A 21,968-nucleotide genomic window follows, 5' to 3' on the forward strand; every position below is an offset into this window, starting at 1 on the left:
AAATGAAATGCATGGTCTGTTGCCTAACATTGGATTACAAAATGTGGTTATCTGTTAACACCTATCTACATACAAACCATATTAAGTTTAACCTAGTTTTCTCTCTGGGACAAAGGACAGATTATATAAAGCACATTGTTGTGTAACAAATACATTATGTTCTCTAAAAGCTGCCAGTCTCCAATACAGGCTTTACAACTATGAAGAATGTCATGCAATACTTTCTCTGGAAGAGTAATAGCACTAAACACCCTAAGTTTCAAATGTATTGAGAAATGAAACCACAAATATAAAATAGGTACAGCATCATGAGAGAAGTGTGTAGACACACTCTCCAACTTCTTAATATATTTTTATATATATATATATATATATATATATATATATAAAACCAGTTTTACCAGGAGACTTTTGTGTTTGAGTAAAATATGTTTTCCTTACACCTCTATCTAAGGAAAAGATATCTCCTTTATTTAAAAAAATAAAGAGTGAGAAAGAAATGTCCAGCCTTCTAGCTGAGAGACATTTCAGGCATGAAATCCAGTCTTGAAAACCCAAAATCTATTTTAAGAAATTTCGTCCTTTCAAATCACACTTCGGGAACCCATCTTTACCTGCAGTGACTTAGGAACCTGACTCACAGTACAGGATTTATAAACTTATGATAGCCTATTACAGACAGAACAGAATAAACAATCTTGATTTTTTTGTAGCTGAATAACACAGAGCAAACTTTAAGTAATCCCTCTGGTAAAGGACAAAGATGTCTGAAAGTTAGCACCAATCTACAACTGTTTGGGACTGGACCAGCATTAAGATTTTCATTCAAAATAGCATTTCTGCTATATCCTGAAAATCCTTCCCAATGCAGTGTATGGGAAGAGGGGAATTAGTATCCCAAGCCAATCAAGAATCTGAGCAAGGTACTGCCTGGATGTGGGCAACAGAAATGTTGAAAAGAGGTCTTGTGGCCTCTATGGAGTTTAAATAATCTATCCCAAGATGCAAGAAAGAGCTGCCATATGCTTGCAATCCCATTTTAGTGGGTCAGAATCTTTCTTTCAAGGAAATGATCAGCCTTTACTTTTTTCCTTCAGAAAAATGTCACCAGAATTTCAGTAGTTGAAAATCTTTTCCATCCAAATTCCCTTTGAGTTCCTTTGGCGATAAAATGCATGAAGAAAGTTTCACAGATGATGAAATGCATACACCCATGATTTAAGATTATTAAGATTATTACACAGTTTAGAGAGCTGCTAAAATGGTTACTTATTAATGGTTCAGTGAAATATTAAGAAATGTGACCCATTTCCTGCAGAAAAGAAGGAGCCTGATTCCAAGACAAACTTCAAAATGCAGCTGAGGCATTCACATTTACTCCTTATGCTATCCTCTTTCTCTTTTTTCTCTTCACCATTTTTCTAAATCATAACTATTTCCACAGATGTTACAATGCTTTTAAATATATAGGTTCTATTACTTGTACATTCTTTTCATAAATCAATGTACGTCTTGTGTTATGTAAGGATGGAACTTAGGGAATTTTTTGGAATTCTGTATATTTCCAGACTCATTCTGTCCCTTTGCAAATATTTGGTGTTTGTGATAATTTTTGTGATACAAAAGTATGGTGTTTGAACACTTAAAGAGAAAATCATGTTAAAATATTTGTGTACCCTCTATAAAGTAAGGGTATCTACAGAATTTTTTGAAACATGGAAATACATTCTGTATTGTATGGAAATTATCCACTTTCTGATTAGTAGTGTAATTTGCTCGTTTAGACCTCAGTCTCACAAGCTATACATATTATTTTCACTCCGTTAAGTAATGTATATGCATAAATACCTAATTTGAGATCAATTTAACCAGAATAATTACGTAAAATAGGAAGAAAAAGATAATTCACTAAAGTATAGGTAAGAATAATATCTAACTACAATGATAGGGTCAAGTTTGTAGTCTTAGCATTGTTTTCTATGTGCTTTTATCTAGTGGGTTTTTTTGGCATAGAATCAAAAGCTGGTTTAGATCAGAAGAGACCTCTGGATGTCATCTAACCTAAGGCCCTGTTCAAAGCAGGTCTAATTAAAACCTGCTTGCTCAGGGCCATGTCCAGATGAATCCTGACACCTCCAAGTATGAAGATTTCACAGACTCTCTGGGCAACCTTTTCCAGTGTTTGACCACCCTCATAATATTTTTTTTTTCCTTAGCTCTAGTTGAAATTTTAAATTTGCCAAGTTGTGTCCATTGCCTCTTGTCACATCACTCTGCACTGTGAAGAAGAGTGTGCTCTGTGTTCCTTACATCCTTGCATTAGGTATTTTGCAGTCAGCAACAAGATCTCCCCTTAGCCTTCACTTCTGAAGAGTGAACAGATCCATTTCTCCTCTCCTCGGAAAGGCCTCAGTCCCCTTGCCATTTCATGGCTCTCCACTGGTCTTGCTCCAAAATGCTGATGTCATTCTTGTCCAGGCTTAAGATCAAACAGTCACTTGTCTGTCACTTCTCTTTTAGTAATATCTTTGTTTTTCCTCTGCTGCTGATCCCTGTGTTCTTGGAAATTACTGCATGCTTTGTGCCACATTTCCTCCGTATAAGCTGTTCAAACACTGAGCACAGAAATGTTCACTGCATCTCTATTACACTTTTCCTATGAGTTTCTCCATTGAGAAAATAGTTTTTCTGAAAGAAGTGGCAATGTTTGACTTCTGCACTGGTGGAAGGCTTTTCTGTGCTACAGTCTCTTCCCATTCATCTCCTTCACTGAACCTGGAATGCCTTTAGGGTGAGATGTAAAAGTTCTGAAATGAAAAGTTAATAAGAAATTCAGTCAGATTTTTTCTAATCATAGAACTTTTGCTCAGCCCAGGGGAGATAAAACTCATCTTAACACAAGTAGGTAGAAACAGGAGTGCTTTTTGTGAAAATACCACATGGTAAATGGATAATAACCATGCCTGTAACATCCACAGTAAGTTCCATGTGTTGCCAGGCTGACACTCCTGGGCTTCTGGTACCTTCTTTCCATTGTGTCCACATTAGACGGGTTTTTTTACTGTGTTTTCATAAAGAATTGAATTAAATTTCTTTTTATTCGCTTTTTTTCCTGTCTGTCATCCACATACTGCTATTCTTCTACTCATCAGGGGATCATAAAGCCATAACCTCCCATCTTATTAACAATAGACCTAGTAATTACTTAATATAGAACACTGACAGGCATCATTACACAACAAATGGCTTCACATTTTAATCCCTTAACACATCATTTATCTTACTCATTTACAAATCCAAATTTCACAACCCAATTTACACATTCTTTTATCAGTGAGTTATTTCTCTGAGCATTAACTTTTTGGTTATTCACTAAAACAGATACCTGGCATTTAATAAGCCCTACATATCCTTATCAACATCCATAACAGGTCTGATGATATAGCCTTTTACTAGTATAAAGGGATCTACTCTTGCCAGGCTGCATTTGGGATGGGAAATTTAGTCCATTAATCAAGCATCTGTAATAGCAGCACTGATAGTACCAGAGCAGACAGAGGATAAACATCCTATTGACTCCCTGAATTATTTGAGAACAGGAAGATGTCAGCATAATGAGGTCTCTGAAATAACTTTTTTGCTTTTGTTGCATTTCTCCCATTTTTCACAACCTTTGAATAGCTGTCCTAAATAACGCACAAAAAGCTGTTCCAGATCTTGTACTGGAATGAATGAGACAAGTAGGAACTCGAGGAATTCAAGGTCAAGCCCAAGGCAAAGATTAAAGCAGAAGCTTTGTTTTTAATTTACATTTTAGCTCCACCTCAACTGAATCAGATGGAACAACCAAGGCAATCGGGTACTTTACAGAATTAATAGTCAGAAAGAATTGGGCTTACTCTGCTGTGAGGGCAAATTTTTCCACACTTGATTCAACAGAGAATATATTTGTGAAGAGAAGCCAACCCAATAGTTAATTTTAAGGACTGAAGTAAAAAAAAAATTTTTTTCAAAGTGTGACATCATTAACCTTTTAGCTTTCTATTATGAGAACTGAAAGATATAATGAAGCATATGTTGCATGGCACTATGGTTTGTAGCTAGATTCTGAAATTTCCCAGTCTTCTACACAGACTGATGTCACCCTCTGTTGCATAAAAATGCAAAGACTTGAGAACTTTGCCTGAAATTTTTTCTGCTTGCTACCCTGAGAGCTAAAAAATTCAGTCTCTACTTCAGTCTGGAGCTCAGTCGAACAAAGTAATTGGTTCTTTCCCTGCACACAGATCCTATACACACTCAGCTTCTGTATATACTGACTTCATGCACCCTTTCCCAATATTCCCTTGTAAAGACATACATACTCATATACCTGTAGAGTGTAACCGAGAAGAGTATGATATTCACAGTCTTTTTTTGTGCCTTGCCCTCCTTAATGTTTTACCAGATTTACCAACCCTGCCAAAGGCAAGTTCTGACCTGCTCTTAATTTAGGTTAGTCTACCAGGACTGCCCAGGACTCATCCTTGTAGTCAGAAGTAATCGAAGCAAGGCAGCACTAAAGCTATGTATCATTACCATCACCCAGACTTTGTGTCTGGATTTAAGTCAGGCCACAGGAAAAGAAACCAACAGGGTTGTGGTTCTTGTTTCTGAGCAGATTTGAGATATCGAAAGTTTGGTTATATTATTGCAAAGGCGTTTTGGTTTGGAGAAGCTTCCAGTAATCCCCATTAACAAAGAGAGCTCCAAGAAAAAAAAATAGACCAGTAAAACCTAAGATATTTTAAATGCAATTCACCATGACCAGATATATGATTTACACTATTAACGGCATCTTCCATCATTCCAAGAACATGCAATCTAAATTTGTCAGCACTGAGCAAAAATAGTGTATAGCTATAGCCAAGTCATTGGTACAGAAACGCTGGCAAAGTTAGAAAAGCACATCCCGTTCAAGGATCTTGAGTCATGTAAATATATCTGTTGGTAAGAAAGCATATAATTTTAACTAAGGATTATATATATATTGTAGAGGTATGACTTTAAATTAATTCTGTGTAATCCAATTCTTCTTTCCTTATGGGTAGGATGCCAAAAAAGGGTTATTAATTCCAGAGAGTGGATGCAAGATAATTCTTGGTGTTCATCCCTAATATTGCCAGACACAGGGATGCTAAAAGTAAGCTAATAGTGTACAGAGTAATCTAAAAGCCAATACCAACATAGGCCACGGCACTTGCTGAGCTCTAATACAGTCCATGGATGAAAGCCTCTTTAATATTACATTTCTAATGAGAAATAGTATGAAAGGATAAATCACACAGGAGGTATTCAGGTAGGGTCAAATCTTCAGTTCCAGGAAAGATTCAGAATACCTCCACATGGTCTTGGACATAAAAAATACAAAGACCAAAGTGATTTTTAATTATGAATGTTCTTTCAGAACCGAAACAGAAATTGCCAAAATAATCTTTGAGACAAAACCAGTATCATAGGTATGAATAATTTGTCATTTCAGAGCATACAGTGTTCTTTATTCTTTCTTTTTGCCATCAGTAGCAGGCACTGTTGCATTCACTCACTCTTTGCTTTACCAATGAGTCACTGGATATCCATCTGTATTCCTATTGCTGGGTCACTACTTGCACAGTGGTAGAAACTGTTGTGATGGACATTTTGCACAGGTATAAGATTCCACTTCCTGGGCAACCTTTGTCTATATATCAAAATGATAAGAAAGTTTACAGTCTATGTAATCTTAGTCTCTCAGAATCTCTCTTACACATAAATTTTTAAGTACACTTAGTTTAATTTAAGAATGAACCCCTTATTCTCACACACTGCATGACTTTAAATTTCCTCTACATCTCTACTGAGCCTAGTACAATGTTCTTGACTAAAATGTTCCTTCTGAAAGGAATACAACCAAAGTTCAAGATCTCACAGCTTCTCAAAATAAGTTGTTTCATTAATTAAGCAATCACTGTGTTGGAAAAGTGTACTTCATTTCCACTTTTAATTCCTTAGGCTGCTCACCTTTTGCCCTTGCTAAGCATGATGGTACAAAGGTAAAAGGAGAAGTAATAACTCTTAAAGATAGTATCAGCATTGCTAGTCGGAGTGCAGAAGGGAATTGTAGCTAGAGAAGAATTCATGAGGAATGGTGATTATTAGTCAGACCATGAGATTTAGGTTGCTTTTCTTATTTTATCCACCGAATTCTCAGATAGATTTGAGAACACTATTCAACCATTTTTTGGTTTGCTTTTAACACTTGAAGATAATCCCCTTCCTATAAAACAATAGCAAGTATTTCAGAGTCCTGCATGTATATAATGCAAGAAGTGCCAGCATTTAATTCCCTATCTTGTACTATAAGCAAACTTGAATATTACTGCACCTACTGTTTTCTCTGGGGTATGTGGCAGTTTTAAATGTGTCCTTTCACAAGATATTAAAGAACTGTTTCATATAATGATTTATAAATAAATTATAACATGGTGTTGGTTTGCCACTCTATTTCATTTTGATAATCTAAGCAGCTTTGTTAAACTAAACTAGGTAAGGAATTGAGACAGAAGTGGAGTAAAGTGATCAACTCACACAACATGTCTACAATATTAAAATCCCTGTTCAAGGCTTTAATATACTTTGCTCTTTTGTACAGATAAAATTAATGCACAGTTCTGGCACAACTGGGATCAGAAGTAGCACAATTGTCTGCATTACCAGTATGACTACTCTTTAGTGTAATATTGTTTCAATTGAATTGTGAACTGAGATCTCATTGGATTAACAAAACAAGTTCTGGAAGGGGTGATGAAGCATGTAGTTGTGTCTGCAAAACCCTGAATTATACAGTAAACGAACACATTTATTTCTGAAAGTAATGATTGGCTGCCTTTTACAGGGAATATTTGACTGCTGCCTTCTTCAGTGTTTGTTTTGGAAAGACATGCAGAACATGACCTAAAGATCCAAGGAGGAAGTTAAATTAATAACATTTTAAAATGGTTTCTGATTTTTATTTCTCAAAGAAAAAAATCAAGTTGCTTGTTCTCTGAACTTCCATCAATTGTCAATGTTTTACTAAGAGTTTTTGACAGTCAAAAAGGAAACTGGACCAGAACAATGGGTAATGTAAGCATTTATCTCCACTACCGTGCATGCTGATAAGGAAAAGCCAAGTAACTGTTCTCTCTCATCTTTTAAATTTTCTGTTTATTACCTCCTAAAGTAATTTGCTCCATTATCACAGAAAATTAGATATTTTGATCTGTACATTTCCCTTTTTTCTCATCTTACTATGCCATCTGCTTATTCTTTGTCCTGTACAGAAGAAGCAAACATATTTTTAATTGATAACAATTTTCTTTTAGATATTTTATGTCTTTATGTCCAAATTTTTCCCAACCCAGGTGGCAATGGAAATTTTCTTGCACAAAAGATAGTATAACTGCTTCCTACAAAGAGCACCTCTTAAGTTCAAAAGATCTTTCACGAGTGAACAGACACAGTATTTGGATACTTGCTTGCTTTAACTGAACCAGATTATAGTTGTCTTCATTTTTTAATGAGTTTTGGCATCTAATAATAGCCCTAGGTGCCTTAAATTTTAGATTTACAGTGTCAGAAATCATTAACTGACCTGACTCTCAGAAAGTGGATATGCAGCACAACCTGGATAGAGGCCTCTGAAATGCCATGCAGGCACTGGTTATGCTAAAATTCCACGGGTGAAGAGTAGGAAGAACATCCCAGAGGGGCCTTGGCCTCTCAGGCATGCTCAGACCATACTTAACTTGCTTGGGCAGCCTCAAGCTTGGTTTAAAATACATCTGGGTGCCTGCTCTCTCTTGGGTATAATAACTGAGGGGAGATCTAATACACCCATCTTCAGAATGTATGTGCCTAAAGCATGCGGTCTTGATGGGCAGGGCAAATTTTAGTCCTCTTGAAATAAACTTAAGTTCATCATCTCAACCCTGAGTTATTCGAAATGTCTGTCCATTTTTTTGAAATCTATGCCAAAGAAACCAAAAATGCAGTTGTATCTCTAGATCTTTCTATGAAATGTATAGTTGATGCAGTTTTTGAAACTAGGATAATTACTGTTGCTATATAAACTATTACTAAAACCTGATTAATTTCATTGGAGTCTTGTGTCTGCAGCCATACAGTCTTGAAGCAAAAGTGGTGTGATAACGAGCTGCTCCTCTTTCCTGTTGACCGCCCCTTTTTCAGTTACTCTAATATGTCTTAACCAAGTCCAGTGCATAGAAGATAAGAGAGATGGTGTTTGGGCATGCAAGGTTCATATTTACATTATCAGTGCCAGGATTTCTGAACACCAATTGTTTTCAAAAAGGAGCAAGTATTGTCTAAATGAACCTGTAAGTGCTGCCCAAATCAAAACCACTCTTAGAATATAAAACTACATAACACAGCAGCATTGGATTGGTATTTGCCACATCAAGCAGTGGAACAAAATTATTAACAATGCCTCAAAATTTGTTGTGTACATCTGAAATAATTCTGATTATGTACAAACTAAGCAGAGCTGATGACATAATACACATTGGGAGCATTTTATGCTTTCAGCTCTAATGGTGGCTTTTCATGCTGTGTGGTTCAGCTCCACAGCAAAAGAGGATATGTAAGTTTACAGCTCCAAAGGCAGAAATTCTCAGGACATCCTGTCATCCAAGACAGTTGGATGATGTCTTTCTCCATTTCATGTTCACTAAAGAAGGTTAAACAGTGATTCATTAAGATCATGAAGGAATGCCACCATTTCTGTAGACTAAGCTGTTTTGAGGTCACCTGAGAGCTACCTTTTAAAACAGCTGTAACCACATTACACAGAGACTGGCTATAGGACACTTCTCCACAGAAAAGAAACACAAATAAGGGTTTCATTAGAAAACCATAAACTTATCACAGGCAAACCCAACCAACAATGAAACAGCAGGCCATTTAAAACTAATTTATATTTATAAAGTCCTTGAGAGGATACATATTTGGTATACAAGATAATTTTGATAGTGGCCAAATATTTGTGGGGAACTCTTTCTAGTTTTGAGAGTCACCTTAAAACACCCAAATGGTGTTTCAGGAATGCATATTCACTCCATATGTGCAAATAGAGAATGAAGGACTTCAGGTTATGCATGCAAAAAATGGTGATGCCCCAAGTCAGCCTCTGCTTTTGAAGATGTTGATATACATGATTGCTAAATTTGCTTGGGGCCCCTAGTCTTTCTCACATTGACCTGCATTTTACTCCATGATTAAAAAAAAGAACACACAAAACACCCTCCCACCCCCCCACCTCCCCACTTTTGCCAGAGGTATATCTAAAATAATAAACTGAGGGCCAGAGTACAGTTTCAAGCAGTGTCCCACATTGTTAAGACTCATTAATTGTTAGTCTTCTGCCTGGCACAAAGCTTGTGCTAAGACTTTCCCAGATATACTTGAGTGTGGTTTAGGGCATAGCACAGACCACAATACCGTTCACAACACACAGTGTAGGTGAAGGTGAGAGAAAAGACTTTACCTGTACAGATGTGAACAATGCCATCTTATTGTGAGTGAGGGAACAGCCCTTCATCTGTTTTATTTACCCAACACTGAGGGTAGGTCTACGTGAAGGTCCTCTCATGAAGATCTGAGTTTGTAGTGCTCACACCACAGACTAGTTGTAAACCACCTGGAAATTAGATGTCTTCTGTTAGTGTGGTGCTCTCTTGAGCTAATAAGTCCTGTTGAGAAGCTGTAAGAGTGACAAAGATAGTCCTCAAAGAAATAACCTTAGGCTTTTAAAATACAACTTTCCATACCTCAAATGTGAGATGTAGCAATGGTGCAAAAAACAGGCTAAGCAAAGTGAACCTGAAGGAATCAGCCCCACCTTTGGCTGCAGAATGAGCAATAATTGAACCAAAGTAAACAGATTGTACTTGTTCCATCTTGCTGTAATACAGATTGTACTATGCAAATTATCTTTAGGCCCACACACAGATGCACTCGTAAGAATACAGGAATTATCATCTAGGACAATCTAATTTACTGTTATTGAATTTGCTTAAAACTTTCACAACTTTTAAAGAGTTTCTCAGCTGTGAAGTGTTGTTGGAGTATAAACTAATATCTGATGATCTCTAGCCTGTGAAGAACATCAAGCAAGCCTAGCATGTTTACAGCATTATGTTTAATATGTTTAATAACTTTCTAATACAAAAGCCTTGTTACTTTTACTCAGATTTACTATTTCACTTCCAAAATTGCTTTTGAAAAAAATTGCCTTTTATAGGTTACATGTATAAGAAAGTTAGAAACTTAGGGATTTCTTAGTTGTTTGAATATGTATATTCTATCTTACTAACTAATACTGTAGTCTGTGAATTCCCTGTAATGTTTCAGTTTTAAAAGATTAATTTAGTCATGGCAGGTCTACTACTTCCTTGTAGACTCACTGAGACATTTTTAGCTTCCCCTGTAAATTCACTCACGCTCTTCTCTGTGGGCTTGTTGGGGCACATTTGGCCATCATTAACTCTGACTGTGAGTTTTACGCCACTGTATCGCCCACTATCCATACATCCCTAGAACACAGATTTGGGTGCACACAGGGGACCATGTGCAGCGAGGCAGGGAGTGGTAAGGTGGGTGGAAGGTCTTGCCTCATCATTCCCCACATGATACAAAGCCTACATGGCATTTCGGAAAAGATGTAATTGTGGGTGTGTAATTTGCTACAAGTTTACTCCAGCACTAAACTAGTACTTAGGTGCCCAAACGGCAATTTAGGGGCCTAGATTCAGGAGAGTGATTCAAAAAACCCCACCTAAACTGTTTAGGTGACTGAGATGGCAAAGGTACTATTTTGGATCTCGTCTCAAATTGCTACCTTCCAGATTGAAGGGAAGACACAGAGAAAGTGTACCTCAATGCTGTGCAACACCTCAGAGAGATACCTCAGAGGTAATGCCTAATGCCTTATGCCAAAGTCACAAACTAGGACACACAAATTAGAAATGCATGAATTGTCTTTCTCTTTTACGGTCATAGACTTCTTCTCTGGCACCCATTTGCTGGCAGAAAGTTTGAGAGATATTTTTCTTTCATATTTGGCTTAAATATTCCTCCTCTATGTTTCATTCCAGTGAATGAATGAACTTCCTCTAATTTCTACAGATCCTTCTACATCTGGAGCATGAGGAGCTAAATGGTTTCTTCCTGGTGTTGGCTTAGTATTACAAATCATTTATCCCATCATGAGGTGATCATCACAAAATAAATATCCTTTTGTGAAGAAAAAATATCAGTAACTACATGCAGAAATCAAAATACACAGAGCCCAAATGCAAACATAGCTCTGGACCACTCTGCAGTTAAAAGAGATGATGGAAAGATAATGATGTGGGAGAGGAATGTTTCTTGTAGAAGTAGATTTGATGGAATTAGTTCAATAACCTAAAATTAGGACATGGCTCCAGCTGGAGGAGAAAGAAGAAGAAAATTATATTAAAGATAAAATTAGCATGTGGAGACTATTCAAAGGCACTGAACTTCTGCAGGAAGATTATTTTTTCATAGCACAAGAAAGAAAAATAGTGAATGGATCTGTTACATAAATGGAGAACTGGGAATGGAAACTATCACAGAGGGATTTTGGATGCATGAAAAGGGAGCAGGTTATTGCTGGATCTCATGATGAAAAAGGAGAGAGAAGTACTCAAACTTTATAACTAGGAAACTACAGCAACATGGGTTGGGTTGTCTTGAGAAGCAGTTAGGTCAGATGTTAAATTCAGAGGGAAGGTAGAAGGGAAATGATCTATCTAGTGCAGCAGACATTGCGTTCAAGTCTGGGGAGTACTTATGAAAAGTGATTGGACTTCAGAGACAAGTGCATTTTCGTGTATTTAACTGTAGTGATCTTTTTGCTATTATTTGACACTTCAAGCTAATACATATATTTCATCTTCATACACACATGCACAACATAAATATCTATATGCAGCCAACAATGTATATATACACACATATGTACATATATGTGTACATGTATATATAACACATAAACATAATGTGCTTTCTCTCCAGCATAATTTTTTAGAGTTTAGAAGAATTTCCATATGTATTCTACCATCTTAACATGTACCGTCATTTCTGACTTTTTAAATCTGGGTAGAAAGAATTAGCTTGAATTTTTTCAAATTAATTGTTGGTTTATTTCTTGTCAGTAGGTCAGGGAAATTTGTTCTAGTCCACATTTGCTTTATCTCTACTCACTTTTACAAAGTTGCTCATATTTCAAGCAACAGTATTTCAGCAACAGTAATTAATTGATTCAAAATGTTCAGTTGTTAAACTAAGTGGAATTCTTGATGAGCAGGGACAGATTTTGGCCTTAAAACAAACTGAAAAATCTAAGCTAGCTATGCACAACATGGGAAAGGAAGATATACTGAAGTAGAGCGTAGTGTTTGTTGAGTTAGGACTATCTAACTGCATATAATCTGTTTGTGTGAGTAAATTTCTTACATTTGGTATATGTAGGTTTGGGTGCAAAGAACTGAAAGAGAAAGGATGAGGAAAGTTTGAAATAGCTCCTATAGGTGCACATCAAGTCTAAGAGACAGATCCCATCACAGAGGGATTCACTCTGATGACTAAGGTGTTACAGATACGGGAGATGTTGCATATTCTGGTGATGCAGTTCCTTCCTGTGATGAGAAGACTAGGAAATAGTCTGGACTAGACATTCATGATGTAGATGGCTAAAACTAGTCAAGAAGAAAACTGTTCTTAGCCCATCTCTTTAAAAAACACAGAGTCTCTTTAGTTCATAACATCAATAATCTGAGAATGTAATATGATACAACACAATTCTGGAAATTTTAATCTTTTTCAAATTTGTTCTTCCCATGAGAAGAGAAAAATAAAATTCTGGGAATCACTTTCTGAGGACTGCAGCATACATTACCCTTGTTACCACAATATCACTGAAAAGATTATGAAAATAAGTTATAACAATAGTCTCTAGAGTACCAGAGTGTGAGCCAACATGTCTTGGTTAAGTATATGTCCTATGCCATCAGTAGGCTGATAGGAAGGGCTTTTGACAAAAGCACACAATTATTACTTTGTGATGAAAACCATCACACTGACATGAAGATGGATTTGGGAACTCTACAGGGCTTATAGGTGGGAAGAGGTGGAACATTGGATGAACCAAATTCCACACTTCATGTGATGCAGTGGCACTAGGTGAGCTACAGATTTCTCTATAGTGTTGCATGGAGTCATATTGCCACTAGATGTAGAGGGACTTGTTCCATAGCTGTGGTTCCAGGGTGGACTTTTGTGCAGACCACCATACATGGCACAGATTGTTCTTCTGTGGCACGTAGCATGAGACTTCTAGGCAATCCTGCCACATGAATGCTGTGAGTGACACAACCAATCTTCTGCTGACAGTGCATCATAGGTAATGGTGCCTAAATTTAGCAGTGATGTGGGAAAACTATCCTCCCAGGTACTGTCCCAAATGGAACTATTCACATAAATAAGCACTCCTCTTCCATGGATGAGGGATCCATAGCATGGGCTCATATTGTATATAACCAAAATTTTAATAAACAGGTACTTTGTAAGTGTTATGAAAAAAACACAAAATCTATTAAAACCACACTACTTACCTAAGACAAATTCATTTTTCAGGGAGTAAAATGGATATCTGTGACTGGTAATGAAAGATTAAACCTTTGACTAGTTTAGTTAACAAATATTTAAATGGAATTAATAGTTTTTCAGAAAAAAATTTTGTTTTTCAAAAGAGAAGGACTTCCCACACTGTACTGTTTTGTATCTAGTGGAATGCTCACATTGTTTCTATTCTTACAGTTAATTGTTAGGAGAAACCTGTTTGTATTTTCACTGCAGTAACTGGAATGTCTTGTTCTACAGTAAGAACTCCTCAGGACTGTTTGCTTGGCAACCTCTTGGGCTTTTTAGCTAATGCACAAGTAAGATAAGAATAATCAACTTAAATATTTACATTGGACATTTCCAATGGTTAGTTCCAATTTACAATTTTCCAAGGAGCTGGAAAAGACACTGCACTGTGTACTGAAGTGTGTATCATGAAAGTCCTTCAATTGTTAATGTTCCCATTCACAATGTGATACTGAAAACCCTTAAGATCTTAATGACATACCCCAAAAGGCAGGCAGACTTGTGGATGTCTAGGTGCTGCAACTAAATAACATTGGTGAGAACAGAAAAATGCTGGCAGCTCAGCTACTCAGTGCAGCACAGCCCTCTCTATTTTATATTATTTTCTTTCTGTGAAGGTTATTATCCACATGTATAGATCTTCCTCGTAAGCACTTCAAATGAGTTCAGTAGCAGCAGACTTCATATAAAGCACGTTCAGAATTTCAAACTACTTAGACTGAAGAAACCAAAAGTTCCTTATTTTTCAGGAGTTCCTATTAAAGAACAGATCACATAGCAGATACTTTATGGTAATTCTCAAATACCTCCTGTGTGAGGAAATCCACTTGTACAGAAACACAACCAGAGCAAACAATGAACAACAGTGAATGCTTAGCACCTAGGTCTTTTTGCAAAACATAACTATTTTCAGGACGCCATATAAGATTTGAAACACTTGAGCTTTTCAACATTTGTACTGCTGCATACAGGACATTTTCTCAAGGTGAAAAGCTATAAGAAATAAAGGAATTTGATTATCAAATAAATAGGAAGAGGACACACATTACCAGATGGTGCATTAACTTCCATTTGCTGTCAAATGTCTTTGAACAATTTAACCTGGGCACATAACCTACTCCCACTCAGGAGTCTGTATACAACTCTGCAGTAGAATAATTTTACGTCTTTTCTGAGGGTGCTGCTTCTTAATACACTCATTCATTCTGACTGCAAGAGTGGACTGATAGTGCTCAGCCATTATTGAATTATTTTTCCATAATTCTTATTGGCAATTTTGTAAAATTTGGCACAGGATGAAGTAAACGTGGGGTAGTGCTTCAGCAGGAATAGATATTTATTACCCCAGAAATGGTGTTTGCTTCCATTAAACTCATCCCTTCTGTGCATTCATTAATATCTTCATCACCCTTGAAATGAGCAATTTCAAAGCTACTATCTGTCAGCCAGCTATTTTCTTGTGTTATATTTTTGTCCTCTGAGAAAATAATTTTATTCTTGTACACAGCATCCCTGCTTTCATTGCCTTACAACATGCAATATATGGCCCAATCAATCAAAAGTCAACTTGTCTGTATTCCTTTGAAAGCTGCTTGATATCCCGAATTATAACAAACAATACAGTATGTCAGATTCCAGATTATGCCTTCAAACAAGAGCCAAATTGTCCCATCACAGTAAGTGACATTTGAAGCATTTATAGTATTCTGACTAAATTCTGACTTGAATATCCCAACTTGTAGTGGGCCAGATTGCACTTTGTAAAGGAGATGTTGGTTATATTTTTGTGTGCCAGCATGTCCTTTGGTGAGGTGTCGTTGATGTTACTCCTCAGAGTCTGCACTACAAAAGATTTTTTGGCTCATTTCATTACAGGTTCCTTCTCAGACCTCTTTCTGAGGATCATCTATTATCTATCTGATTCTTAAAATTGCTCCGCTTTAGTATTTAATTTTTTATTGTCCTCAGGAGAATGAAGTTGAGTAAAAGTAGTGAAACCTCCTTTCTATCACCATTTCCACAGAAGAACTTTTAACTTAACAGATTGCCTGGTTTAATCAACTTCTAGCAATTAGGTGCTCAAATCTGACAATGATAAGGGCCATGAAAGAAGACAGAGAGAATGGCAGAATTTAAGCAATGCTAACATAAGAAAAATATATATTTTAATTTTAAAATACAAGAATAGAAGAAAATAAGTCAGTAGTACAAGGCTGGTGATTGTTGATATAATATGACTGAGAAACCAAGCATTGGACACATGATGCCATACTTGTGAACACTTGCTCAATCAGTGAAAGTGATTACTTTTGTTTATTAAGGAATAGGAAAATGTCACAAAAAGTAAGAACCAAAGCTCATTTTTAAGTGGCACCTCTCTGTAAGACTTCTTCAAAAGAAAATACATACACTGCAGACCCTTCAACCGTGAGAAAGACTGAAAGACTGTTTACCAGGCTTCTGACAAATAAGGTCAAACTTGGGGCTTCATGAAAAGAAATGATATTTTACTTTCCTTTTTTTCATTTAAAATGCAAATGATATTATCTTGGCAGAGTATGTACAGATGATAATGAGATTATGCAGTGACCCAAATTTAGCTATTAATGTCTGATAAATATGTAGAAATTTAGATCAGGAATCCTGACTATTTTCAGAAAATCCAAACCATCAACCAATAAACCAAATATTTTGTTTTCAGGGCCAAAATTTTGTCTGCCATACTGTCTATGAATGCACTGTTGTCTTCGCTTAAATCACTGTGGAAGATTCCTTCTTCATGTCAGAAGCTGTGATACAGAACAGATGCTGACATAATACAGCCATCCATAAATCCTTAAACTAAGAGCTGTGACCTGCTATAGTGTCTATGCAGGAGGCTCAGTCTGTGCTCATATACAGTTTCCTTACTCAGATGCCAAATCTGTGTCCCATTTCTATCCCCTTGTGACTGAGAGTTGGAACGGAAATTTGAACTACTCAGTTCCAAAGGAGTTATAGAGTACCCCTGACAGACCTCTTCACAGCTCATTTCTACCCCTACATAGTGAATCATGATAATTCAGCTACTTTCTGGAGATGTGGACAGTGGTGCAAGACATACAGTTGTGTAAAGTTTGTTCATGTTTGAATCTAAACCTCTACAAATTAGGACTATTTCCCAAAGCTTAAATTCCTGTATTAAAATAAATGATCTGGAACAGGATCCAGTGTATTAATATTAACATGAGAACACCAGGCATTCTGTGTTGCATTCATATTCCCAGAGAAGCAGTCTGTTCTCTTGGCATAACTGACAGCTTAATAAAGTCCCTCCTCCCTATTTGTTTCAACTAGCTTAGAAAGAGAAAAAATTGTTGATGTATTTAAGGATGAACCATAGCTGGCTAACTCTGCTTGGATTGTGAGCTAAATGGGAAGGTCTGTAATAGAGCAGGGGGTCAAGACCCAAACACAATGAACTGGATGACTGATGACATGATCGCTTGTTTCAGATTGGTATTGGCACTCTTACATGAGTGAGTCTAAAGTCCTAATCTTATGGCTGCCTTGGAAAAAAATGTTTATCTTAATATGAAGTTATGCTCAACGTCACTATTAGTATATGGTTTCTGTAATGGATCCAGGTGAAAATGGAATGAAAAATAATGTTTTAAAGCAGAACACTGATGCTGCTGAGCATTAATGTTGAGTTAATGCAGATGATTTAAATGAATAATCCATTGTGAGAGACATGAGAAAATAAACAGGAAACTGTTAAAACTCAGTGAGACCCCATTTGAGAAAACTATGAAAGTAATTTTGAGCACATTTCCATTCAAAATGAAAGCAAATGTGAGCTTTTTCAGAATTTGCTTGTGTGGATGGGGATAGGCACTGCTTCAGAAGATGGAAGAGGTATAGTGCAGTGGGAAAGGCAGGACAGAACAGTATTGTACTGGCCTCTTTCACACAACCCACAGTCTTGTTAGCTGCTTGTATAAAAAAAGTCCACATGCTAAGCTGTAGAATGTATTTGCTCAAACTGATGGTACCCATGATTGTATTAGAAGGATGAGGTTCAGGTTATGCGTTGTTCTTAAAGATATGTTTGCAAGTGTGCTTGAAGTACACAGATAAATATAAAGCAACAGTAGTAATGGTAGTCTCTTGCCATTACTTTTCCTGCCAGGTTCCTCCCTTACACACTCTACTCCTAAATCCATCTCTTAAAATGGTTTTATGTGGTATCTCTGAATTTGGCCTAATAGTCACCTATTTCAGTCCTGGTTTGATTTGTCCCTTAGGACCAATCTAACAGGCATCTAGTAAGTATCCACTAAGTATTGAAGGTCTTACTAACAATACTTCACCACTTGCATGCATCCGCAGAATTATTTTGACTTAAATTATCTAGCCTTGGCCAGAGAAAAAAGATGAGGGGTAAAAAACTTGTGTGCAGATCATCTACATAATAATTTCAACTCCCTCGATCTTCAGCATGGCCTCATCTTACCCTAAATCTTTTCTAGAAGAGACTGTTTTCAAACTGTCTTGAAATATCCATGACTGTGTTTTTCAAATGTTAAAAGCAGTGCAGTGCTAATATAAACACTACCTTATCTAGAACTGCTGAGGATGTATGTGATTTCCTGAGCATATCCTGAGCTTGTATCTGCTCACTTATCAACTGATAAGTAACATGGCACTTTTGAAATAACAACATTTAAATAAATGCCTTTAAAACAAGAATACTAAAATATAAATATATGAGATTTTTGTCCAATATCAGACCTTTATCTGCATCAAAAGCAATCCCTGTTTTGTTGGAAAATTAGAATATAAAGAAAATGCACACCGAGAGGAGGAAAAATGCATGGAATGAGCTGAATTATCTGTTGCTGGGCTAAATGAACAGCAATAGGAGACATAGTAAGTCTACAAAATCCTGTGTAAACATTCAAAATGGAGAGGAAATATTTAACATAGTAAGAGAGGTTGTAGTAGGGGTGAATAGGAAAAAAATTAAGAAAAGGACATATGGAACAAAATACCAGCAGGAACTTCCTGCCCATCAGATCTGTGCAAATGTTTGATTTTGCTATTTTTACAATGAATATTACATTAAGGTCAAGGGTCTGCAACATATTTGATTTTAGCTGCTATATTTACCATCCAGTATTTTGTGGCAATTCCTAAGCAAAGGTACAGAAGAGAGAAAGAATAGTCAGGTAACTGTGTGTGAAAAATTTTAAGTCATATATGAGTGTACATATTTATTTCAACAAGGAGGCTTAATCTCTGGTTGCCCCTGGTTCACTAACATCCTGCAAAGATTTTCAGGCTTGAAGGCTGTTTGATTAGGCAGATTATTCAGATGTGTATTATCAGCCTTTTCCTACACATGTGGCTGGAGCCTTAGACAGACCTGTACCCAGACTTTAGAGTGAACATTGGCAAGAAAGCACTTTAAAGATTAAGGATGCACATTACTACAATGTTAACAATAAGTATAAATGTAATGAATCAAGGCTCCTTCCCTCTAGGATGGTGTGAATACAATGACGAATCATTCTTCAAACATCAGTAACAACAAACACAAGTATCATATGATGAGCTGCTGCAATTTATGAAGGGTATATTACATGCAATTTTACCTGCTTGTACTCGATATCTTGCTTGTCAGGAGCCCTTGTGATATGAAGCCAAGCAAAAGCAGCTGTGGGTGTTTTCAGTTCAACATGTGGGGATAAGTTTGGGAACACCTAAAATGGAAATTAGAGTCTTACCTTTGCAAAGAAGTTAATTTGGAAGCTAACATCAGCCTCTTTGCTGACTTACATGTCAAATTCCCAGTTAGCCTCTCTGCACAGGTAAAAATCCAGTTTCTGTCTTAAGGACTCCTGAAGTGTTTGTACCTTTTGTTTTAGAGTGTTTCTTATGATTTCATGCTGGGATGGAGTGAGACATAATATGAAAAATTATATTTGAAACATGAATGTAAGATATGTTTTTGGCTGCAAATGATACTACACACACCACAGAGAAAAATACACTAATAAACATATTGGAAGTGTAAATTAAATAAGTACAACAACTCACTAATATAGATAAACACATGACAACTGGGTTTGTTTTTAGGTTACTCTGAAATCTATAAATCATATTTCTATTCAAGGCATGTTTCAATTTTTACTTAGCATGTTATTTTATGTTTAATAATTTCTTATTTTACTGTTTGGTACATGTGGCATTTACAAACACATAGGATGACAAGTTCTCTACTTGGGAGAGTATGCAATAAACATCAGACCCTTCTTTTGAAAGGAGTCTTATTGCAAAAGAAAAGAGAAAACACAATTAGAGTAAGATCAGCATTAGAGTGAGAGACAAATCAGGCAGAGATATTCTGGGGTAAAAGCACTGACGAGCTGCCAGGAAAGAATCTGGGACCTCATATATAAAGAATGTGTCTCAGTGACAAAAAACCTTTTAGGGAAAAAAAGTCATGCAAGAGACAAACTTATATCTCATATGCAGTAACCTTGGAAAAGGGAGTTCAGAAAACTAGCTGAGAGAAACAGATCTCTTAGTGCAAATAATAAATTCAGCTGAGGAGAAACACTGATTGTTAGAATATGATTGACACTGGCTCTGGAGACAGATGTCCTCCTGCCCTCCCAGCTGGAAAGGCCGGCTGGGTGGAGCTCCTTTAGAAAACTGGCTGCTGCCATTGTACAGCTAAAAGAAGAGTGGACACGCAGAGGTAAATTTCCAAAGCAGTGTGTTTATTAACTACCCATTGACAAATACAGGCAATTGTTAGTGAACCTCCTGCACATCCCTTTGAAAACCTACCCGATTTGTCTGAGATGATATCTCACCATTTATGCCAGAAAAGGTGGCTTCCAAGATAGAGGTGGGCCTTTCTTGACAATGGATAAAATGGGTGATCTCAGGAACCCTTTGCCTTTTTAAAAAGCCGTGTGAGGTCTCCCATACTACAATTCACATTCAATTTAGGTTTTTTTCTCTTCTCGCAAGATCAAAGAATTTTTTCTTATGTCATCACACATGACATGGGTAATGAAAGCTTTGAGAAGCTAGAACTGACAGTTTCCAGCATGGCCTCTCTCTAATTCTGTAGCTTTTCAGTATTCTCATTTATATAGGGGCGAGAAGGGGGAAATGATTAAGAATACTTCACCTGGCAATCCTTGAACGTTCACCATTGTGAGTTGAGAACAAGCGTAGCCTCACTATTATTATGCTTTACCCATGTATACTTACAATGAATAGACCAGCATTCTGAGTGTTTCTTCATTATAGCAATGGTTTGCTTTACAAAGTGCTTGAGCATGTATGAGCTAGTTATAAATCAAATAAGTGAGAAGTTTTGGATCCCATGCAAAATTCTTTGTGAAGTAAAAGTCACACAACAAGAAAGGATAAATTCAAATTTTCAAATCATTCTGTTAGCATGTGTTTGGACACAGTGCTGTCTGAACATGTCTTGACTGTCTGGCTGGAACTTAGTAACATCAGATCATGGCTAAATCTCACATTGTCATTATTTAAAGGTTTGATATTATTTAATGTGCTTTTTTCCCCTTTTTTCTTTCTGTTCCTGGCAGCCTCTCTATGGTGAGCAAGCAATTATACAGGACCATGTGTAGCAAAACAACAGTCATCAAGGAGTGAAGATGGTCACCAGCTAAAACTGTGCACTACAATGTCACACTCGGTGGAAGCACCTCTCTTGCCTCTATGTACATTCTTCTTGTTCTCACAGGACGAAAAAATGATGAGGTATAAGTTTTCGCAACAGCCATCAGCTTAAATGTAATTTGATCAGTTACATTTTGGTTGTATGTTAATTCTGCTGATGAGGTTTGTAGTGGCACAAGTGCTACTCGAATTTTTATATCTACAAGGTTAAATTGTTCTGGCCATATCTCTGGATAAAATGGTCTTTGCATTTGTAGTATGTGGAACTGAGACAATACAAGGCAGCGTGTGAGATGCAACTAAGAAAAAAGACTGGATATATTGTGTAAATACAGTAATAAGCATTCCAACGTGGATTGAGACCATGATCAATGATGTGTTGTATGTCCAGTAAGGTATCTGTAGTTTTATTAAAATGCCTACAAATATTCAGAAATCTTTTTGTTTCATACTGAGTTGGAAAATCAAATATCAAAATGCTTGACTGAAAATAAACGGTATCAATTTGGGAA

General features: G+C 36.6%; 1 long non-coding RNA gene across 1 annotated transcript in view; it reads left to right on the plus strand.

Moving 5' to 3' along the window:
- LOC141943179 (uncharacterized) overlaps positions 1-21,968 on the plus strand; it is a 48,555-nt gene extending 26,587 nt beyond the window's left edge. The window contains exon 2 of the long non-coding RNA XR_012628873.1: positions 21,363-21,968. This is a non-coding gene — a long non-coding RNA (uncharacterized LOC141943179). The remainder of the gene's footprint in view (positions 1-21,362) is intronic.

The sequence above is a fragment of the Strix uralensis genome, chromosome 1 (genome assembly GCF_047716275.1).
Source record: "Strix uralensis isolate ZFMK-TIS-50842 chromosome 1, bStrUra1, whole genome shotgun sequence".
NCBI lineage: Eukaryota > Metazoa > Chordata > Aves > Strigiformes > Strigidae > Strix > Strix uralensis.